At 41.9% G+C, this 22,936-nt stretch overlaps 1 protein-coding gene across 3 annotated transcripts in view; it reads left to right on the forward strand.

Moving 5' to 3' along the window:
- The window catches only part of MOB2 (MOB kinase activator 2), a 112,635-nt gene that overhangs the window by 12,752 nt on the left and 76,947 nt on the right, over window positions 1-22,936 (forward strand). The gene's annotated exons all lie outside the window — the stretch shown is intronic.

Raw genomic sequence — 22,936 nt, forward strand, 5'->3', positions numbered from 1 at the left:
GGAGCCAGGCTGCGTGTGCAAACCAAACTACCTGCAGCTTTCTGTTCCTAGCAGAGGGAAATGTGAAGGTGCAATTCTTTTTCCTTAATCCTCGTAATTCTGTAATCCACTATTCTAAATCCCGTATTTTTAAAAAATGGTGCATGCAATGTTACTAGCTAGATGGGGGGGATAGTTAACTTTGCCTGCTTGGTATTGCTGAACAAACAAAGTAGATTCTGTATTAGCTAAAATAAGAAGGGTAATGCGTCTTTGCTTTGGTGTTAGAGGCAAAATACTGCATTGTTGCAAAAGGACGTTGCCAAGATAGAGTTTCTCAGAGTCAGAGGCTGACTTTCCCCTTGTTCTTTCGCTAGCGTATGCCCAAGTATATACACTTTTTATATTGAAAAAAAAAAAAATGGCAGGACCAAACAACTGTGGGAACAGGTAATCCAAACTGTATCCGTGTTTCCACTGAAATAATAATGTGGCTGCTTACAGGAACTATCCCCTGGCTCTTTTCTCTACAATCCCTGGAGACCAGTGAAGTGGGTGGAGTGCACAGGACACAAAGCAAAAATATTGTAAGATAAACCCGTCCAAAAAGAAGCTTAATCTCCAAGGAAGACAATGGTTATCATAGAGTCACGGGCTACTCATTAACTGGGGGTTGCTAAAACAGATATTATTCTAAGGTGACAGCCAGCCACAGACTTGAAACTGTTACTTTCCTTTTTAATCTCACTTTGGATTTGTTTCTCTGCACCAAGATTTTGGAGTCTAGGAGAAGAATGACAGTGTGAGTATCACAGCAGGCACTGTCTCAGACCTCTAAAGAAAGAATGAATTCTCCAATATGCTCTGGTTACAAAATCAAATCCAGAAGAACTTCAGTTTAACTAGGTTCCAAATAAATACTTGTTCTGCTTCATCATGTGGAAAAGCAAGTTCAAAAATGGGGGGGAGAATCAAGGCAGAAGTGACTTTACAAGGCAATTGACTTGGCAGCATACTTTTACAATAAAGAGCAATTTTGATGTCTTGCATAACAATAGAAGGTCGGAATACTAATGCTAGGAGGAATTCTTGTGTACAGCGCCGTGTTACACTGCAGGATTTAAATTATGAGATTGAGGTAAGTAGTACAGCTCTGTAAAGATTAACGACATTAGCAAGGGTATCAGGAGCTGTACGAGCTAGGACAATACTGGTTTTTAGTCTATGCATCAAAGCTGAGCAGTCAAGAGCTGGGAAGAAATTTCTCTTGGGATATGGTGTTGGGCAATTAGCTTTGTTTTGAGAGATTTATAGAGTCTTCTGAATCACTCCAGTGTTGGCCGTTGTCAGAAATGGAATATTGGGCTTGCGAGGCTGTTGTTTTGCATTATGTATGGTGCTGCGATGCAGAGGTGGATAACCAGAACGTATTGACAAAATAGCATGGTAAAGATTTATCTGTTCTTCTGTTTGCAAATACCTCCCTTCAGCTTCAACAGGAAGTTGAAATGCTTCATAAAAATCTGATCGTTACAAAGGGACAAAAAATAAAACTTCCTTTTACAATAAGTTCTCTAACGCTTATTTCTAATACCTGTTCTTTCTACAGAAATACTAAATATGTTAAATGGTGATTTGATTTTAAGTTTGAAAAACTTCAGGAGGTACAAGTGGAATGCTTTTGCTCCTCCTTTTTCAGTCTGCTTTTTTGCATTTGTACTTCCATGTTGCCTCTTACAGAAAGATGAAGAAATTGATCTCTTTAAGTGAATACTCTTTGGGCTAAAGTGAACGTTGTCCGACTTATTTTTCATGAAGTCAGCCATCTCTTAAGCGTGTTTCATCCTTGTGTTTATTTAGAGGCCCTGGCTTGCAGCATCTGGTTCCTACGGATGCTGAAGTCGCGCTCTTTCTGGTATTTACTGTTCCCTATTGTTGAAATGTCACCTTTGGGACCTTGGCTGTCATTAGACACATGTTAATCATTGTACCGACTTATAATGATATTGATAATGTAGTGATAATGAGGGAAAAAGGCAAAATTGGTTCTTGGGGGGAAAAGGCATGAAATTCTACAGAATGAGAAGCATCCCAGGATGCTAACATTGAATCGCTGTGGTGCTCTCCCTTTATTACTAGCTTTTTAGAGGTGAAAACACACCAGCTTTTTTCCTCCTGCCAGAGAAAGAAGCAAGAATTAAGACAGAGTCTGTTTTTAACATTGGCAAGAATGGAATGTAAACACAGAAACAAGACCACTTGGATATACATATATATATATATATATGAGCTACATTATCGATCTGCTGTGTTTTTTCTAATCTGTAACTGCATGCTTTTTTATTATAGCTCTTTCTGAAAAGCACGGCCGCCTGGATTGGGGTTGTGTTTTCAGAGATGCCAGATGGTACATTGACCTTCGTCTTCCCCACTTGAATCTGTAGTGCTTCCTGAACAGTTGAAATACTTAAAGCTTGTATGCTCCTCTTGGGTATTCTCAGCTGAAGCTTTAATAAACTTCTGTCAGAATTTGAAGGGTTGAATTCAGTCTACGGTAATTTTGAGATTTTTTATTTAAGATTTCAATATAACATTAATGTTTAAGCAGAGTTTCTAATTTTAATCCTTCAGTAGGAATTACTTTAGCATCTGGAAGCATGGAACAAAAAGGTCGTGGATTGAAGGTGCTTTTCCTAAATGTAATTGCTGCTTAAAATTCACTTTTAAACACTAAAGTGAATTTTCTCCCCCACAGAAGGGGAGGATCCATGGTAGAAAAGAATCATAATTGCTGTTTTTTGTCTTATTAGGTGCAAGTTTTACTTTTTTTTGCATATGTGCAAGAGAAATGTAAGCATGTGATCTAAATATACCTTGTATTTTTAAAGCTTTATGGCTAGTAACTTGCTGGTTTAGTAATTCCAGCTTTATTTTATTTATGTGGCGTTAATGCAGGAGAAAAGTCTTGTTTGGGAGACATAAATAGTATCTAAGTAGATGAAGAAAATACAATTCTGCTGGGTACTCCAAAGAGTGATTGATAACAGAGCCAGTTCAAACAGCTGATCAGCCGAACGTTACCTCTGATTTGTTGGTACCATGCTGAGGATAAATCAGGTTTGTTTAGTGGCTGGAAATGACCTTTTTGTGTTCCTTGGAACCATTTTCACTCAAGGCTTTTGAAAAACCACTGCTCTTCCTGGGCTTCGTTCTTTAGTTTTAAATCAAAATGTTGCAAAACCATTGTGTACACATTAGTGTATGCATAGTTTTTAGGAGAATTTGCATCGGATTAGCTAACTCTGTTCAAAATGTAACTGCGAAGTATGACGGTGGCCAACACTCATCTTACACTGCAGCTCTGTCCGGTGGGGTCGCTTTTTCTTAATACAGCAGAACTTGACTAGTTTAGGTATTGTATTCTCCAAAATCTCTTGGAGAAGATTAAGCGCTTTATCTTGCAATTAGATTCTTCTAAAGAATGACCTCATCATATGCCACGGGAGCAAATGAGGCTGTAGCAGCTCGTACGAGCCTGTATTATGAAAAGCTGCACGGCTTTTATAAGTGCTGCCTCTCCTTCATCCTTTCTCTTCTAGCAAGTTTAACTTCTACCAAAACAAGTCAATGAAGAAGTTGCTGATAAATTCTTTGGATAATTTGGAAAATAGTTTACATGTGGGAATGGAAGGAAAAAAAATAAAGTTGAAAATAATGCCTGCTTCCTCAGATGCACTGTGGCAGCAACATGTTTGTAACCTCCATGGCAGATTTCAGTGTGATACATTCTGTTAAAAGAAAAATAAGATTATCTGGATTTTTAGCACAGCTATGTCAAAAGAAGGGAATGTGACTTTCATCGGGGAGAACTATAGCTTTCTATTGCTCCAGTTTCTTCCTCCAGTAAGTTTACTGAGGACAACACTTTTCTCTCTACACATTGCAATATTTAAAAAGTATAACTGATATTTCTATGGGCTGTGAGCCTTTCTAAAGGCTGATCTTAAAAAGTTGATATGTCTATCTGCGTTAAATTATAGCTGAGTGTCCTTAGTGTTTTAGGTGCTGCAGTAATTAAATTTTTGTGTTAAAGTTGGTATGATTGTGCATATGCCACAGTAGCCTCTGGTTCCTTCAGTTCTCATTACCCTACCTGTGAGGGAGATATTTTTACCCCGCGTCTGACAAGCGAATACAAATTTATTGTGTGTGTCATTGTCATAGCTTCTTTGTCAAAGCTTGATATGAGGAGAACAAAAGAAGGCTAGGGACCCTAGTGAGAATGCTAGAGAGGGATTAGCAGAGCCTTGTAGCTATGGAGTTAAGCTGGGCTTCTGTTTTCACTGCCAATGACATCTTGATTTATGCATACTGGGGATGTTTTTAAACAGAGAACCAGTGGGAAATAAGGCAGTCTGCTTCTAACCCTTGTTTCCTGCGGGGCTTCTTGGCTTTGCCTTCCGGTTAGACAACAGCATCAGGAGCATACTGTTGTCATTCTTCCTCTTACTGCTGGTTGTTTGGTTTGGCAGTTATGTAAAGCTCCAGGCTTGTGCCTGCTCTCCCCTTTCCCAAATCTTCCTTGAAGATGGAAGTTGGGAATGTGCCTGCAAAAAAACCTACTGTGCACGTCCTGTTTGCAAGTGGGGGTGTCTGCTTTGCTCTTGCACACCTGATGGAGTTGGAGGATGCTAAGGGCAGACTTGTGCATCTTCAGAAATGGCACAAGAGGTTAGCAACCAGCAAGATAATTCCATCTCAGCTATGAATGTGTAGCTCTCTAGAAGTGTTTTGTGTTATATCTAAGTTATCTCAGTTGTGGGTCTGTGTCCTGTCGTTCCCCCCGGACGCATATTTAGAGAAAAGCAGTCCGAAAGTGGTTTGAATATTCAAGCTGTCATTATGAAAAACTCCAACCACCGATCAATTTGCACAAACACAGAGAGCAAGCAGCAGCCTGGAACAGAAATTTAAATTTCTCCCTTCCTCCTGCTTTGCTTCAGTGTTTGAAATGTGCAGAAGGCCGAGGTGAGCTGCCCAGCCGAGCTGAGAAGGGTTGGCCTTGCTACTTGGTGCACCTAACGTGAAGGCAAGGCAGCTTCCAGCACCAAGGGAGCATTTCTGAGCAGCCTCTGCCCGGTCACCTGCTAAAACAAGGGTGTACTTTGTGATTGCAATAGCATAGCATCCCTTTGCTGACACGCTGAAAGAGGTTTCAAGTATTTCAACATCTGTTTGCTAAAAATATGTTCATGATTTTGCTTATGGGTTCAATACGAAAGCGGGATGATTGATGGAAGCGAAGTATTACAAAAGAATGGAAATAAAGTATTACAAAAGAAGGAGCTTTTAAGCTGTATTGATGGTGTTTTACTAGGAAGATGACTAGAATTAACATCTAGCCCAGTCTCAGTGGTCTCTGGTAGTAAATTGCTAATACAAGCTACTGATTAGGATCTTCCTTTTCAGCAAAACAGTATTGCTTCATCTTCTTTCATAGACTACTGTAAAACAACCTGTTAGCCTAGTGTAGTTCCAGTGCTGATAAAAAGTAAAAAAAATGCTTTCATCTGTGGAAAAAGCATGCGAGCATAGAAGCTTTCCTGGCCCTAAAGTGGTCTAAAACAATAAGGTTATTTTTTGCTGAATCTAGCTGCAGTTCTGCAGTGAAGTATGGATTTCATCATTTGGCCCTTCCATGGTGTTTGTGTTGCACATTTTTAATACTTTACCTCAAATTTGTTCTGTATTGCCTGGAAGCTGTGATTTCTGTTCTGGTTGAGATATGCTGAAATTTAGATAGTATTTTTTTCCTTCAACAGTGCTTGAGGTTGGATGTACTGAATTATATTGCGAATTTATAACGTTGCCTATTTTTTTTGCTTAACTGCCTTTTTTTTTCTGTTAGAAGATCCTATTGAGAATATTTTCCATCATTACACGGGAGAAGTGGTGCTAATGTTTGTTTTGTCACATAATGAATAACTCTGCTTTGGAAAGTTCCTCTCCCTAATTCCCATCTTTAAAGCCTTTGTTATGGTTCTAATTAGTAGGTATTAGCATATGTATCAAAATGCAGGATGTTCAAGTACTTATTTGGAAAATTAAATGCTAGGTTTAGCTCGTCATTCTGTATCATTTGGATTTATATTGAACAAAACATTAGCATGCTGAATTATGAAAGCTATAAAATTATGGCATCAAGTCAACATCAATAAAAACCTGTCTCCTACATGGCTATTCCTCTCATAGTATCCATGAAACTGGGCAAAAAAAAAAAGTAATATAACAGAGTAATATTAAAAAAAAAAAGTATAACAGCTATTCTTCATGACTGAGGGTGGAGGAGGTAAATGTGGAATTATCAGTGTGGAGTTGGAAGTGTGAAAACACCCAAGTGCTCCTGGGGTGTTGAGAGGGAGGAGATGGGTTCCCAGAGATGTGCTCTTCTCACTGCCCCAGCTGCCTGCTCCCCTCTATTTGGGCAGCTCACATGCTTGAGGGCTCTCATTAGGATCCTGGGATTGATGCAGGTTACAACGGATGGGAAGAAAATAGCGTTGAGGTTTAACTGGGATGTGTTCCTGATGCAGTTCGCGGCGGTGCTGCACAAATCCCTGTGCCTGGTGGAGGGGATGGTGTCGGGGGGACCGAGTGACTGGGGTGGTGCACAAAGGGGGCTTGCCTAATGGCTGGCTGGGTTACAATTTTTCTGTTTTGTTAATATGGCCACCCTGCTTGGGTAAATAGAGTAAAAGTGCCAGGGTAATTCCTGAAGCAAAGCCGGCTTTCGGCTTGCCAGGTATCCCACTAATTGCTGCAGGTCCCGTGAGGGTTTGTGGTGGTGATTTGTACGTACGTGTGTGAAATTTTTTTCTGGAACTGCTAATTAGGTTAATATGTTTTAACAGATGCTATAGCACACTTTTCATAAATGTAGTTTTTAGTTGAGATCTGGCCTTTCTAACCTGATTATCATTGTTGGAGCTGTCGTTTGTATGTCAGCTTATTTTCTGCTAAAATTAGACTAGCTCTCTTTTATGTTCAAGTTGCTTTGCTACAGTAAAATGAATGCAAATCAGACACATTCTGTATCGTGTCTTTTGTGTTCCGTCACCCTCTGTGGTAACAGCCAGCAAAGAGCTCAACTCCAAGTTATGTTTCTCTTGTTAATTTTTCTGCTGGCATAACGTTTCCGAACTGGGATGTGTGTATCATGGGAGTGGACAGGAATGGGTTCCCTTTGTGGGTAGTCAGATGCTATCTTTTGGTAAAGGACTGCCTTTGATAAATAATGCGCACAGCCCATTGCTGAATGCAGCTGTTATGCACAAGATTTGGTTTATTAAATCTGTGATTATAGAAGAATAATGGTAAATGTCCTCCCTCTCTGAGCCACAGATGGCAAATCCGTGCTGGTCTGGGGACTGAAGAGAAGTTAGGATGGGCATCACTTTCTACCTATTACCACGTGCTCCCAGCCAGGCGTTTTGTGATGTGAAAATCCAGCATGGAACTTACAAACCAAAAATGCCCTTTACTGGTAGAAAATGACACAAAGTTCTTAACTAAAACCAATTATACCAGAAAGTTCTCAGTTCGCTTTCTTTGTCAGTTATGCTTTGGTTCGCATGTGACTCACTGAGGATGACTATCACTGCGTTCAACCTGAAGTTACCTAGCTGCTGTTCAGCATATATTCGCTTCTGTGACTCAGTGACTCTATTCACTCTTAAAACTTCTGGTTTGCTTGCTGTTTTTGGTAATGCTCGCTCTTGCAGGGCGCGAGAGGCAGTGTGTCGATACCCTTGTTACAGGAGCAGCCATGCAGTGCCCGGCCCCAGCGCTTTAAGGTCCCTGTGAAATGCAGCCATGGAGGTTTATCAGCAGCAGCTGCTTTTGTGCCCTGGACGGATCCATCTCGGGTGGGGGGAGAGAGCGGGTGGCTTTTAGAGATTAGCTGGTGACAGTTTTGCCTGGGAAGTGTACCAAGCGCCAGCAGAGCTGCTGCAACAGAGATAGGAGGGGGAAAGGGATGGGTGCGAAAAACACGAGCTCTACTAATCTTTGTGTCAGAAGAAGCCTTCAGGATTTGGTTATCTGCGTGTGGGTCTAATTGCTGCCTTGATTAGAGGAGTGCCTAACACTTCCTACTGCTGTAAAGATCTGGCTGAGCTGTTACAGCTGTTTGGACGTGGAAGGCCTAGATGAGGAGTCGGAGCAGCTGTGCCCTTGCGGCGGTGAGAAGGAGGCTGTCTGGTTTATTGGATTACCTCTTGTCAGATCATGGCCATGCGTGCTTCTTAAATCCCTTGGGATATGGAGGGAGTGCCATGGAAGGGATGGCTTATTTCGGGTAAACTGATTTAGACGACAGTCCGTTTGCATCATGGCTTTTCTGCCGAGAAATGGTGGGATGCTTCATGAGAGGGTAGCGTGAAATGGTCACGTCAGGTGTTGCGGTTTTTTGTGGGCAGATGCTGCGTGGCAGGTATGAGGTGGGCAGGGGGCCTCCAACAGCTTGGCTAACTTCTTCACCTGTTGTTTAACTTCAGGAGCGGTGGGGGAGTGCTCCCTTCTGCTGCTGTTCCCACTCCTGCCTCTCCACTCGTCCTTTTTCCTAAGCTGGTGCTAAGGGTTGACAGTCGGCCTTCGTTCAGCTCGCTAATTCCCTTTGTAGTAAAGGGTAACTGGGAAACCTCTCCATGGCAAAAGAGCAGTGAAAGGCTTTTGGCTTTAATTATTGGCTCTTTGAACCTTATGTTTTTGTAGAAAGTGGTACAGGTTTTGTGGGTCTTCATCTCCTGTTGTCTATTACAGAACCACTAGCTGCTCAGGCCTTGTATCAGTTCCTTAATGTATTAAGGCAAACACTTTGGTCTCCAGCTGAGCAGGAGGGACTTGAGAATAATGCCTTTCAAACGAGTACCGCATCGTGGTTGATTATCTTTGTCTTGGAAGGGACAGGTGGGCTCCTGTGCTTCAGGCTGCAGTTCTCTATGGCCTCGTGCTGTGCTTGGAGAACTTCCAGTTGCTGCACAGGGACAGACTCCTCTTCCCTGGCGAGGAAAGTCTCCTGCCTCATGCAGTTTAGACCCTGCTGATAAAGTGCAGGCTGCTCTGAGAGGTGTGGGAATGATAGGTATTCCTCAGGACTGTAAGTTAGACATAAGTGGCAATTCAGCAAAGGTGATCTCTGCAGAGGAAAGCATGCTATGCTTGAATTGCTTGGTAGATGTAGTGTGTGTGTTGCAAATGAATAAGATCCTGTTTGCAAATACACTGTGTGGCCATGCCAGTCAGCTTTGTGTCCAGAGTTGTGCAGGTGTTACAACTGGAGCTCTTAATCTTATCTTTTAAACACAACGGGCACTTGCTTGGAACTGTTATTAAGCACGACTTGTCACCCCTTTAGAGCACAGTCATAAAAAGGTTGACTTAGGCTGTGATACCGCCGAGGGAAAGGAGGATAGCATTCTTCTGAATCAGCTCTGCCACTAGCAGAATGTTGCTGCTCGGTCAGATTATCGTCTGCAGGAGGCTGCGAGATGCCACGCCAACAATTCGTGTGACTGTACACAGTGGCTGGGGGACAAGTGCGCTGTGGGATGAGGGAGAGAAGAGTTGATGGGGACAAAGAGATCCAGGCGTGCCTTTTAATGTTTGTGGTAACAAACAGCTGTCATTTGTAGATGCTGATAATTAATAATCAGCTATGACTGAGTAGTCCTGGATGTAAACAAACTGTAGAGTTTTAGAAGCTGCTCAAAATGGGTTTGAAGATTATCGCTAATGAAGAGGTCGGTAGCATTTTGATGATTTTTTCATTTAACAAAAAAGTCATTGAAAAACTTGGAAGAAATATTTTGAACTGATCTGTGTGGATTTGAGCTCTTAGGAGCAATGTGCGCTATTCAGCTGTCTCACCTGCTTCCTAAAGGAAGCACGAAGGCTCACGAAGTCCTGTAGCTTAATTGCAAACTTTGCTTTCTTCTTCCTCCTCCTCCTCACCGTACAGCGCTCTGCCCGCTGTAATTTGGAACATTTTATAATGGTAATGAACTTGGCAAGGGGAGAGCCCTTTGCCTGCTGCCAAAGTAAAGCAAACAAACAAAATACGGACAACAAAAGCAGCTCCCTCCCGGTCCCTTTGCGGGCTGACCGGCGCGGCTGGCACCGCTGGCCGTGCCGCGGAGGGAAGGGAGGGATGTCCTGCCGGCCATGCCTCGCAGCTGGCCTGGAACCCGGCCACCCCAGCGGAGCAGCCAGTGCCCAGCTCTCATCTCAGCCGGGCCACTCGTGATTTAATTGGAAGCTGAGCGGACTTAAAAGGGTAGCGCACTGTAAATTCACACTGTGTTTCCAAACTTTATGCAATGGGTTGGGTCTCCCGAGGATTGGCTCTGACCTGTTGTTTGCTCAGGAGAACGTGAATTTTTCTGCCAGACAAGCCTTAGTTATCTTAACGCCTTTCCTCTTTGGGGAATCTTCTCAGAAAGGCTCAGTATCCCCATCGGAAGGGAGCACAGACAAGAGTGTCATTCTGCAGTCACCTCTTCAGACTCTTAGCTGAGTGTTGACCTTCTGTTTTCAGGGATGATGAAACGATGCTTCCCTTGTGGCAGATACCAGCTTTGTTTCTTGGGAGCATTCAGGACAGCTGATTGTACTTCCAGGTGGATTTGTATTTATAGCTGTGATACCAATACTCGCTGCTGCTATAAAATACTCAGATCCCAGTTCAGAGTTTGTGACTGCAAGTTTCTGCAAGAGTACTGCCAGCTGCGTTCACTTCTGTTTTGTGTGTGAAGATGGACTGCAGAAGGAAGGTGCTGATTTGTGCAAGAGCAGCTTCTCATTCGAGTGTGTCTCGCACATGGCTCTCAATACCACTGACTTCAATAACAGCTTTGTATCATTAATCACATCTGCAGGTAGCAAGAGAGGAGCGGCTCCCTTCCTGTAGCCTACGTATTGTTTGGTCAGTCACCATGAAGGAAGCTAAAGCACCGTAACCTTAATTAAAGGATGCAATAATGGTGCTTTGTAGTTATTTAGCAGGCAAAATCCAATGCCATTAAGGAAGTAGAACACCCTGTCCTTAATTGAGGGATATGCTAATGATGCTTTGTAGATGTTTAATAGGCAAAATTTGTGATTAGTGTCACGTATTGTTTCAGAATCTGGAGAAAGCGTACATCATGTGTTTGTGGAATTAAATAATTTTAGGAAGAAGGTGGAAAATGACATCACCTAATTCTACAGTGCTGTGAAATGCTGGCTGGTAGTTTCGTGCTTCCTGATGCTCGGTAAGAAACTGTTCCTCACAACTGGCGGAAATATAAACTGGGGCAGGGCTTCCCCCCACAGCTTAACAGCTGGGAAGACAGCGCTGTTTAGAAAAGTAAGTTCAAGTCCTGTTTCTTGTAAAATATGTCAAGAATGCTATGCAAATCTGTATGTTAGAATAACAAAGCACAAATCAGTTGGTTTTGCTAGAGGTCAATGGCAGCTTAAGGCTAATGCTACCTAGACAGCCAAAGAAAGCCTTGTGAAGCAGGGATGCAGAGGGAAAGGTTAAACTCCTCCAGTATTCTTTGGCTTGCAAGATTGCACAGTGGCTTGATGTTTGCGGGGACTGCAGATTTGAAAGAATGTACCTATGAGCTGGAAGCATTCCCTCGTGATTTAAAAACAAAAAAAAAAGCCAGCAACTGTTGGACCTCTCTCTTCAGTGTCTCTACCTGAGCTTGATCCAAGTTTGAGCATCACAGCATGGACCAGTTGGCAATCTCGGCATTGTACTGGGACATTTCCAGGTTGCAGATGAGTGCCTTGCAATTACAGCTGCGTTACTGTCATGCTGAAGATGAAAATGAAGAAAAGCTCTCCAAAACCAGCAGTATATAAGACATGGATGTGGTTGCTTTTCCAATATTCTCACTACAACCTGAAGTTACAAAGTTAGTTTTGATGGCCTTTTACAAACCTTCACAAGAGTGACTGTTGCATAGATCTGTTTGTTTTGCTTTTGCATAAACGTGTTTTAATTGCACAAGTTTCATGCTGGTGTTGGCTATGACTATGCTAGGTTTCTAATTTAATATGAAATGTCTTTTCATCAGTTTAACGTTGCTTTCAGATGCAGACAGGAGGATAACTTACTTGCATTGCCAGATAAATGTGTACTTGGCTGCCTGATGAAAAGCTGTATTTTTCATATTTTTCTTCTGTGTATATTTCATAATGTGGTGTTCAAAAGTCTCCAAAATGCAATTACCAAAAAGAAATTAATGCTGGATAATTATAAGAGAAATGTATTGCCTGGAGCCTCTTATTCTAATATCACCTTCCTGCTAACTACAGTTAAAAGAAAAAGATTACATTAATCACTTGAAAAGGGCAGCAATCATGTTTAGCAAACCATGTAGCTTTTTCCACTGCTCTCAGCATCCTGCTCAGTGAAGGAAAGAAGGAAACCTAAAAGCGCACTGCACGTTGTGTCGTGAGTCGCTGCGTCTTCGTTTGCCAGACTTCTTCCCAGGATTTGCAGTCATGGTGTGCTGAATCTATTGAATGATGAGCTTTAATATCTTGAGTTTAGCTGTTCTTCTTGATGATGAATCAATTCGTCTGCCGGCGTGGTTTGGAGGAACATCTGTGCCCCTACACCTTCAAGACCCCCCAATATAAACCAGCGTCCTCCTTCCCAGGCCCAATACCTGCTGGGTGAAGGATGCTTCATCCCCCAGCTTCAGGCTGGCCAGTGGAGAGCATGTGCACACGTGTATTTGAGAGGGCATAGCTTGCTTCAAAATGTCTTAGTTTTCAATAGTCTTCTATTATAAAATTTAACAATTCATTTTCCTGACAAATGAAGGGTCTGAGTTCTTGAAGCAGCTCCTCTGTGTGAATTAACTAAGTGGAGGGTATTCCAGAAGAGTATTTTCATTAGGGTTGTGTTATAAAAATCTGTAAAATGAGTAGTAACATAAAATAGGGAAGGTCTGGGTTTGGCTTTTTTTACTTCTGAAGTGCAGGTTTCTTCTTTCAGCCCTCCTCTTAAATAGCTGAGCATAACTTGTAGAGTAGGAAATGCATGCAGGCAGGACTCCAGCAATGTGTGGTATGTCTGCTGGGGATGAAATACTGAGTAAGAGAAGGTAACAAAGTATTTTGTAGAATATTGGATAGAATTTAAGTAGTTTGTTCAGCATGATTAAAACAGCAACAACAAACTTTGTTCTTGGAAGTTCTTAAATAGCCTGAATCAGGTACAAAGCAGGTACTGTGTAGGTGGCAAAAAATGCCATACATCCTAACACGCCACACATACCAACACTAACAAGTCCTGCACTAAACCATATCACTAAGCTCTACATCTAAACATCTTTTAAAGACCTCCAGGGATGGTGACTGAACCTTTTCCCTGGGCATCCCCTTCCAATGTCTAACAACCCTTTCCCTAAAGAATTTTTTCCTAATATCCAACCTAAACTTCCCCTGGCCTAACTTTAGCCCATTCCCCCTCGTCCTGTCACCAGGTACGTGGGAGAATAGACTAACCCTCACCTCCCTACAGCCCTCTTTAAGGTACCTGTAGAGAGCAATAAGGTTGCCCCTGAGCCTTCTCTTCTCCAGACTGAACAACCACAGTTCCCCCAGCTGCTCCTCATAAGACTTGTTTTCCAGCTTTGTTGCCCTTCTCTGGATACCCTCAAGCACCTCACTGTCCTTCGTGTAGCGGGGGGACCAAAACTGAACACAGTACTTGAGGTGTGGCCTACAGGGGGACAATCACTTCCCTAGCCCTGCTGGCCACCTTGTTTCTTATACAAGCCAGGATGCTGTTGGCCACCTGAGCACACTGCTGGCTCATATTCAGCCGACTATCAACCAATACTCCCAGGTCCTTCTCTGCCAGGCAGCTTTCTAACCACTCATCTCCCAGCCTGTAACGCTGCTTGGGGTTGTTCTGCCACAGCTGCAGGACCCGGCACTTGGCCTTGTTGAACTTCATACAGTTGGCCTCAGCCCATCGGTCCAGCCTATCCAGATCCTCCTGCAGAGCCTTCTTGAGCAGATCGACACACGCACCTAACTTGGTGTCGTCTGCAAACTTACTGAGGGTGCACTCGATCCCCTCATCCAGGTCATCGATAAAGATATTAAAGAGAACTGGCCCTAGTACTGGGCCCTGGGGGACTCCACTAGTGACTGGCCTTCAATGGGATTTAACTCCATTCACCATGACTCTTCGGGCCCAGCTACCCAGCCAGTTTCTAACCCAACGAAGTGTAAGCCAGTCCAAGCCAAGAGCAGCCAGTTTCTCGAGGAGAATGCTGTGGGAAACGGTGTCAAAAGCCTTACTGAAGTCAAGGTAGACCACATCCACAGCCTTTCCCTCATCCACCAAGTGCATCACTTTGTCATAGAAGGAGATCGGGTTTGTCAAGCAGGACCTGCCTTTCATAAACCCATGCTGACTGGGCCTGATCGCCTGGTTGCCTTGCAAGTGCTGCGTGATGACACTCTAGATAATCTGCTCCATGAGCTTCCCTGGCACTGAGGTCAAACTAACAGGACTATAGTTTCCTGGGTCTACCCACCAGCCCTTTTTGTAGATGGGCGTCACATTTGCTAGCTGCCAGTCGACTGTGACCTCCCCTGTTAGCCAGGACTGCTGATAAATGGTGGAAAGTGGCTTGGCCAGCTCCTCCGCCAGTTCGCTCAGTACCCTCGGGTGGATCCCATCCGGCCCCATCGACTTGTGTACATCTAAGTGCTGTAGCAGGTTGCCAGCCATTTCCTCATGGGTTGTGAGGGCCACATCCTGCTCCCCATCCCCTTCCACTAGCTTAGGGTACTGGGTATCCAGAGAACAACTGGTCTTGCTGCTAAAGACTGAGGCAAAGAAGGCATTAAGCACCTTAGTCTTTTCCTCATCTCTTGTCACTAAGTTTACTCCCGCATCCAGTAAAGGATGGAGATTCTCCGTAGTCCTCCTTTTTGTGTTTATAAAAATGTTTTTTGCTATCTTTAACAGCAGTAGCCAGATTGAGCTCCAGATGAGCTCCCATGTAAGCCTTAGAGATCTTCAGTAAAATTACTAATGCAAGACTTGGATATGACTATGTCCTTGAAATACTTAGTCTGTGTTTTATTAAGCTGGTAAGAAGGATGGAACACTAGTGGCTATGATAAATCTAGATAAGGAGAGGGACAAATGAGCTTTTTTTTCCTCCCAGGATGACATTTAGATTAACATGGACCGTGGTACCAATAAATGCAGCACGCCTTTCCTGTCGGGAAAGTGATGTAAAAGTCAGCCCAGCCTGTGGTAGAATGAATGCAGAACAGGCTGAAAGTGATTTGCAGGCTCAAGAAGACCTTTACCAAGTGGCAATCTTACAGCAAATAAGTGGTCTTGTGTTGAAAACTACACCTTCTTCAAGAAACAAGCATAATTCTGTCCTCTGCGTGTTGAATTTTGTACTGTGCATCTTCCCTGCCCAGTTCAAGACCAGGCTACATGGGTTGCAGTTTATTTTCAAAGGGTCGGTGTGGGTATAGTTATCTATATGAACTTTGCTCTTACCTATTGATTTTGAAGGAACTTTGTGAGTGCTGGTTTCTTCAAATCTTGGTTACTATATCGCTGAAAGGCAGCTTTTCCTCCCTTCTTCCCTTTCATGCTGGCAGGGTTGTGACCTTCATTCTACTAATACCGAGGAGCACGCAACCTACTCTGACCTGTATGGACATACAGACCTGTGCACCACAAGACTGTGAAACTAATTTGCCTTCTTCCAAAGCTAGAAGTGGACTCAGGTTCAGGAATAGTAACTTCTGGCTTTTGGTATTTCATGTATGAGGCCGTTCTGTATTTAGCCTTCTCTTCTACTTAGTGCATGCTGTTTTTTAATGGCGATGGTGAATCTAATTTAGATTGGCTTTGTGGTTGATGTCTTTCTGTTGGCCTGTGAAGCTGTCACTCAGTGAGCTCCTGAAAAGATTTATTTGCAAGTTGTTCCTTAGTGCTTCACTTTAAATATTTGTTCAGTAGGCACGACGTGTTTACATCTGTAAGATATGCTTGAGAACATGCAGAAGACAAAAATTACTTCCTATCAGCACTTTGTTGATGTCAACATTTGGGTTGCTTTTCATTTGTTCTGAATTAGCTTGCTGTCCACCTGCTCTGTGTTTTACTGATCCATTCCACCCATTGGTTACTGGTAGATCTAGAGAAACTCCAGGCAAAACGGTCCTGGAGGAAGAACCAAGGCTCACCATCTGAAGTATGCTGAAACTGGCCCCGTGCTTCTCCAGCAAGCTTGTTCGATGGCTGTCCACTAAATACCTATTTATTGAGGATGGTCACACATACCTACTCAGTGTATGTATTCATTCTCTCTCTAGCATCTGGGCTTCACAGAAATACTTTGAGCCTATTTCTGACAGATGGAGTTCAGTTAAAAAAAAAATAAATTAATCAGCACAATGTGTTGAGATTATTCCAGTGTGTATTTAAACGGGGGGGGGGGGGGGGGGGGGGGAAACAAAGCCTTAAGTTTATTTTGTGCAAACACTGCCTGTAGAGGGAGAAAGGCGTTCTTTTGTTCTTCTGGTTTAATAGAGGAGCAGTGAACTCAAATCTCCCAGTGACTGCTAGCAGAACACCTGAGTGATGGGTATTAACCTGCATGTACCTTTCCGGCAGCACTTCCAAAGAAGGAGCAGAAGTCAACAGATAGAACTTCTCACCTGCTAGAATCTTGCAAGTAGAATGAAAAGGATATTTTAAAGGTGGCTATTCTGTGTACAACTTGTACTCTTCAGTCTAATAGATCATTTTGCTAAGGTAATAGTTTAATTTGCAGAAGCAATACTGTACATAGTAATGAAGAATCCAAGCACTCTTTGATTCCACCTAAGAAAAAAAATAAAAAATCAGCAAACCATTGGAAGAAACAAGCTGAAATTTGTATGCTCTGCAGATGTCTCTGAGTGGGTTTCTGGAAAACTGGACTTGTACAAATGGAATCTTTTCCCTGTAATCATGAAATTGACTTTCTTGTAAGCCATCCTGTCAAAAACGCTTATTTTGATTAACTGAGTATTAAGAAATAACTGTTCTGTTGTAGCCCATGGAATAACTGATAGTGAGGAAGATGTTTTGAAACATAATGATTTCAATTCAGCTTGGCTTGTTTATTCACTAAAAAAGTAAGTAAGAGTTGGCAATAGAGGTAGTGTTGTATTTTGTTTCTAAGTTATCTGTGAAACACTACCAGGAATTTAAGATACATCTGGCATTACAATAAGCTGAATGAGTTCTGGCAGCATTTACAGTTGAAAGCTCTAAACAGTGTTCTGAGGACCGTGCTTTTCAGGGTAGATAAATCTCCTCCTCTTTGCACCACATTTTCAAGGGAGCCTCGGAAAAGGCAGTGATGCAGCAGGTTTGTCAAGGAAGTATACTTTACCATCTTGGCTGTTGTTTTTTTTTGTTTGTTTGTTTGTTTTTGCCTAGAATGTCTCCAGGCCTGAGGCAGAGGGAAGGAAATGTGACACTCCCAGGTTCTGTGGCTTCAGCTTAGATTTCCATCTAAGTTGTTACTCAGGCTTTGAGTTTCTTATCGCTGCTTTGCTGGTAACACAGTAACAATGAGCACATTTTTCACTAATAATTTTTCCACCATGGTGTGGGTGATGGCTCTCTGACAAGAATATAACAGCAAACACCTTCTTTAAAAGTTCGTTTGATGTTGCTTGTATTTAGTTATCTTCAGAAAACTTTCATTATTAGGAGGTTGGTTTTCATTTTTTAAAAAAATGCATCTTCTCTATCAACTTCTAAATCTGCATTGCACATTAGCCTGTTAGATAACACATGATTTAAAAAAGCTGAGGGCTTCCAAGGGTGATTTCCCTCTGCTGTGGACTGCTGAATCTTCGCAAAGCTTTTTTGCAATCCCCAAGAAGGTATTTCTTTGAAAGATTCTAGTATCTAAAGAAACAGTTTTTCAGAAAGAAAATAATTTCACGCTGGGAACTTTCTTTACGTGAAATATTGCTACTGACAGGAAGGATCTGAAATATTAATCCATCTCTGCCTGACTTCTAGGTTAATTGTACTTTGCTTTTCAAACTTAGAGCCACATTTCTGCGTGCTATGTGAGAGCAGCACCTGATGTACGAGGTGCATCTCATTAGAAAGTGAGATTTCTGTGAGATCTGAGACCTTTACGGAGTGGAAACTCTTCTCTTGCCTTTTGCTTTGCCTCTCCCTGTCTTTAAGCTGCTGCCCTAAATTAGTAGCCATGCAGAGCTGTACAGCTACTTAAGTTTACCAAGTTATAAATGGTATTCCTCCTAACAACCCCGGGGGGGTGAATGTGGTGGTTCCTGGACATGCACCGAGAGATGGAAAGTGTTGTGCTTTCATCTCCTTGTGGGTAGGTGTCAGCTTTGGTTTTGTAAATCAGAAACATAAACCTTAGTGCATATTTCCAAAGGAGTATTATGCAGCCCCAAGCACATGAAGAAGATGCATGTTTACACGCAGGATGTTGCTGCTTCTATCGCTAGTGTAATTCTGGAAGTGTAACGAGAAGGAGAGGAAGTGGAGGACTTCCTGCATTAGTTTTTGTGGTTGCGCGAAGGGGCTCTGTAAACTGCAGCTGAGTTACACAACCGATAAAAGTTTTGTTGGACTGAGATAACTCTTGAGATGTGAGCTAATATACCTCGTCATGCTGCATGCATCGTGGTTAAATTTGGAAGTGGTTAAAATGGAAGTTAGAAGAGCAGTTATAATGGCTGAGTATGCTGTCTGTCATCTTTTTTTTTTTTTTTTCCATGGTGTACATTACTTTCCCACATATGTATTCATGGTAGGCTGTGTCCTTAAAATATGACTCACCCTTTTGGGAAAAGCTTCCTGTGTAAACCAAGTACAAGAATGCAAGTAGGTCTGTGTAAGGTGGGAGAAAGAAGGGATTAATGGGGAACCTTTAAGATGGTGATCTATTCCCCTTACAAGTCTCTGAATGAGAAAGGGATAAACGCTAAATGGGAAAGGATTCACGGGTTTGGGGAGAAGCTCAGGATGGATGTGATGTGGTGTGCTAGAGAGAATCTCAGTTACTTACTATCCTTGAAACACCCAAGCTACTTTCATGGATCTGATTTCTACATTTTGGGTTGCACTTGTGCAATGCTGTGCTAGATCGGATTTCCTGAATAGTGATTGCATTTGACTTGTACACTGTGGGTTTATAAACTGAGTTGATGAAATGTTAGTAAATGTCACTACCAAAAAAATTAGACAACTGTTAAAGTGTTAATTGTGTTTGTTCAATATTTGGTTTTACAATATCTTTGCAGTGGCTTTCATGGATATTTTTCTATTTATTCAACATAGTGTTATGAATTTCTTTGTGCACTTACAAGTTTGTCTGTGTGACTCTCCTTTAATAAAAGGCCTAGGACCTCGACAAACTTCACTGTAGGGCTGAAGGGTGATTTTGAGGCCAGTGCAAGACATTATTTAAGGTGCAAGGAGAAATGGAGACCATTTCTCTTCTGCTTCCGACCTCGGTGCTTTTGTGGGGGTGTGCTTTTGTAGCACGTACAGAGCAGGGGAAGTGCTTGCAGGTTTTGGAAAGTGCTCTTCTGTGTATGTGGATGAGAAGTACACTGTGCTGGTCAGTGAGAGCTTTGCAGAAACAGCAAAGCATGCCAGACATAATTAGCTTAGCCTCGCTGTCTGACATTGATTTTGTTGTTGTTGTTGTTGAGTGTTCATAATGGTCACTCAAATGAAATAATTGACAGAATCAAATATTCTGTAGTCATGGTAGGAAAAAAATGTGGGTGAAAATGGCTTGTTGCTGTAGGTGGTTTTTTCAGGGAAAATAGTACCTTCTGCAAATGGACTAGATTTTCCTGTAATTGTGTTAGGTGGATATCCCAGATTAAACCGGGCAAAGCAGGACAGTACAGGTTGCTGTCTTCCCAAAACCCAAGGGCTGTGTGTTTGCCTGCAGTAACAGCACTTTAACATCGCGTGACCCAAGATAACTGGGATGGGGTCCTCTGCTTTCACTGCAGACTGGCTGGATTAGGTCGTTCTCTGTTAAGGATGTAATGCTGACATTGCCAATTAGCTAGACATGAAAGATTTTATGATGAGATAATGATCTAGTATTTTAGATTATTGTAATAAAAAATATTAAAGTGGAGACTAAAGACAAGGATGGCAGTTGCACTGGAAATGCTCATCCAATATGAAGAAACATAAGCTGAAAACCAGCAGGAGAAGCTGAATTTGTGGAGTCCAACTGCTTTCCCGTGTGCAATCCTGCAGATAATGCAGGAGATAATTAATATAAATGCATGTTCAAAACGGTGCTTAAATTTCCAGGTGCATAGAAAGGCTGGACATTTTAACTTCTCTATATGCTTTGCAGGCCACATGTTTATTTTTTCCCTGTTGATGTCTTTCTCAACAGTGTAATGCAGAGAACCAAAACACAGATTTTTCTCTTAAGAGGCTCATTCAGGAGTTGACCCTTCCCCACAGACTATATCAGGTGGGACAACTAAGTTTGCTATTGGTTCTTCTTTGGATGGGTTTTGAGTTTTAGTTATTTTAGCTGTGAAGGTCTGGAAATTCAAAACTAGTCTGCCAGCTCAACTGCAAGTGTTATAATTCTTTGGTAGCATTGGGGGAAGACAATGTTCCAAAAAATGTTGGTCTTTTTAGGCTTCAGAAAACAATATCTCCATGGTCAGGTGGAGTGAATGTGCTAATTAGGAAGATAAATTCATATATCCCCAGTAAATTTTAAAATTTTCATCACTTTTATTGTAATTTCTATTTATTGCACCAATACCACTTTCCAAGAAAGTGGCTGAAATTATTTAGTACTTTCTGCAGAGTTTTTTTTCCTTATGAGGAACCTTATGCTAGTTGGATATTTTAAACTGTAGTGGTCAGATGTTCTCACAGTATTTCAAACAAGGGTTTGTTCTTTTTAACTGTTTAACCTCTTCTGCCAGAGTGGTGTTTGGTTCACATCTTCATCCTTTTTTTATAGCTGAGGGCTGCAGGCACAATAAGCGTAGCTGCACATTGCGTGAAGTCTCAGGCAGGGGCAGTCAGGATACTGGCAATAGAATAGTGAAGCATCTTTGGTTATTAAATAGAAAAAAAGTATGTAGGGAAATACATAGGAGAACTAGTCAGTGAGCCATGTAATCTGTCATTGCAGTCCACACTTCTAACTCCATTTTAAACATAGAGGAGAGGCTTACATGGATTAAAGGTCACGGTACGTATTGCTGTCAGAGTGCATCACTATGGCAAACTGATGCATTTTAGTCTGTGCCCTCGGTCGCTATAGGTTGTAATTTGTATGAAAGCTGGAGACAAATATATTTTTCTTTTTGTTATTGCAGGGTGAAACAAGTATGAGTTTTCTGTGGTTCCTAGCTTTCTGGCCAATTCTTGTAGTTTGAGTGAATTATCTGTCTGTTCTTGTAATAATACTGTTTGCATGTGGCGCTCTGTGCAGCCCAGCAGTCCGAGTTCAACCTTCTATTTATAAAGTTTTGCTCTTTAACTTTTCATGATGGAGAGGGCGTGCTCAAAAGTGGATTTAGAATATGCTTCTGTTCACAAACAGCTCTCTCCTGCGGGTTCCTCAGAAGGATCTTGGGAATTTAATGAATTCTTATTCCTTAGGATAGTAAATCTAATAGAACATTGGGAAGCTGTAGGTTTTAAAAATCACGCATCGGTTCCTGCTAGCCCTTTCACGCGATGGATGCTTTCCTTACGTGTGCAGACTAAGTGGTTCAGCAGGCATAATATCTCCCAGCTGAAGAAACTAAGCATCTGGCAGCTGAAGTAAGAGTGATAAAGCATGGTGAGGCTGCCAAGCAGAAAGATACCGCTGTAGGGACAAAGCATGTGGCAGCACTCAGGCTTTTCAGATACATAATCTAGCTACGACGCTTCTGGTTTCTGAAAGGAAGAAATTGTTAAAACGTTCCTTACTCTACTCTTATCTCACCAATATGGACTTGCTAGGACTAGCTAGGTATGTTGGTGCTTCTACTGCTGCAGGAACAATTTGGCTGCATCTGTTTTTAAAAGTGCAATTTACATACCTCCATCCTTCCCTTGTAATAAATACTACAAAAGTTGCTTCTTTCTTTTTCAGCTTTTACACGTTCCTTCAATTTCATTGTGGTGAGACATACCTTTCCACGGATGACGTGGTCTGTCTAGTTTTGAGTGAAGTGATTTGTACTGCAAGTCAACTAAGGCAAAAAAAAAAAAAAGAAAAAAAAATTTGTGTGCATATGAGCATAGCCGGAGGAAAGCAGGGGGCAAAAGGAGTTGATCCTTTAAAAACCAGTAGTTTGAGTAGCCTTTTTATTGGGTTCATATGGGGGTCAGAGAGAACAGTGACTTTGAAACTCATGGATTAGATGTCATTTTTGGACTGAAGCTTTGATTTCATGACAAAGAATTATCAAAGTGTGGTTTAAACAAGGGATTTTCACATTCTAAGGATGACTGATACTTTTACTTTGGCATGCCATTTTTTAAAGTCTTTACTCTGTCAGTGTTAAGACACAAAGAGGCTTTTGACCTCCATCCATACACAGTTTTTATATTGTCAATGATTTTGGTCCTGCTCTGTGAACTATAAAAGCTAAGACAAGCTTTTATACTTTGCAGTAAACTGTTTGAGGTGGGGTGTTTTGTGTGTGTGGTTTGCTTTGGCTTTGTTTTGAATAAAGACTTTGTAGTTTCATATTAAAAACTATAGTGTGGGAAGGTAAATTGCTTCACTTTATGTGCTAGGATATATTTAATCTCCAATTGCTTTTTTTTTAAAATTAATCATAAATTTCCAGCACTCTGTCACCCTCGCAA

This window comes from Anser anser, assembly GCF_964211835.1.
Source record: "Anser anser genome assembly, chromosome: 5".
Taxonomy (NCBI): Eukaryota; Metazoa; Chordata; class Aves; order Anseriformes; family Anatidae; genus Anser; species Anser anser.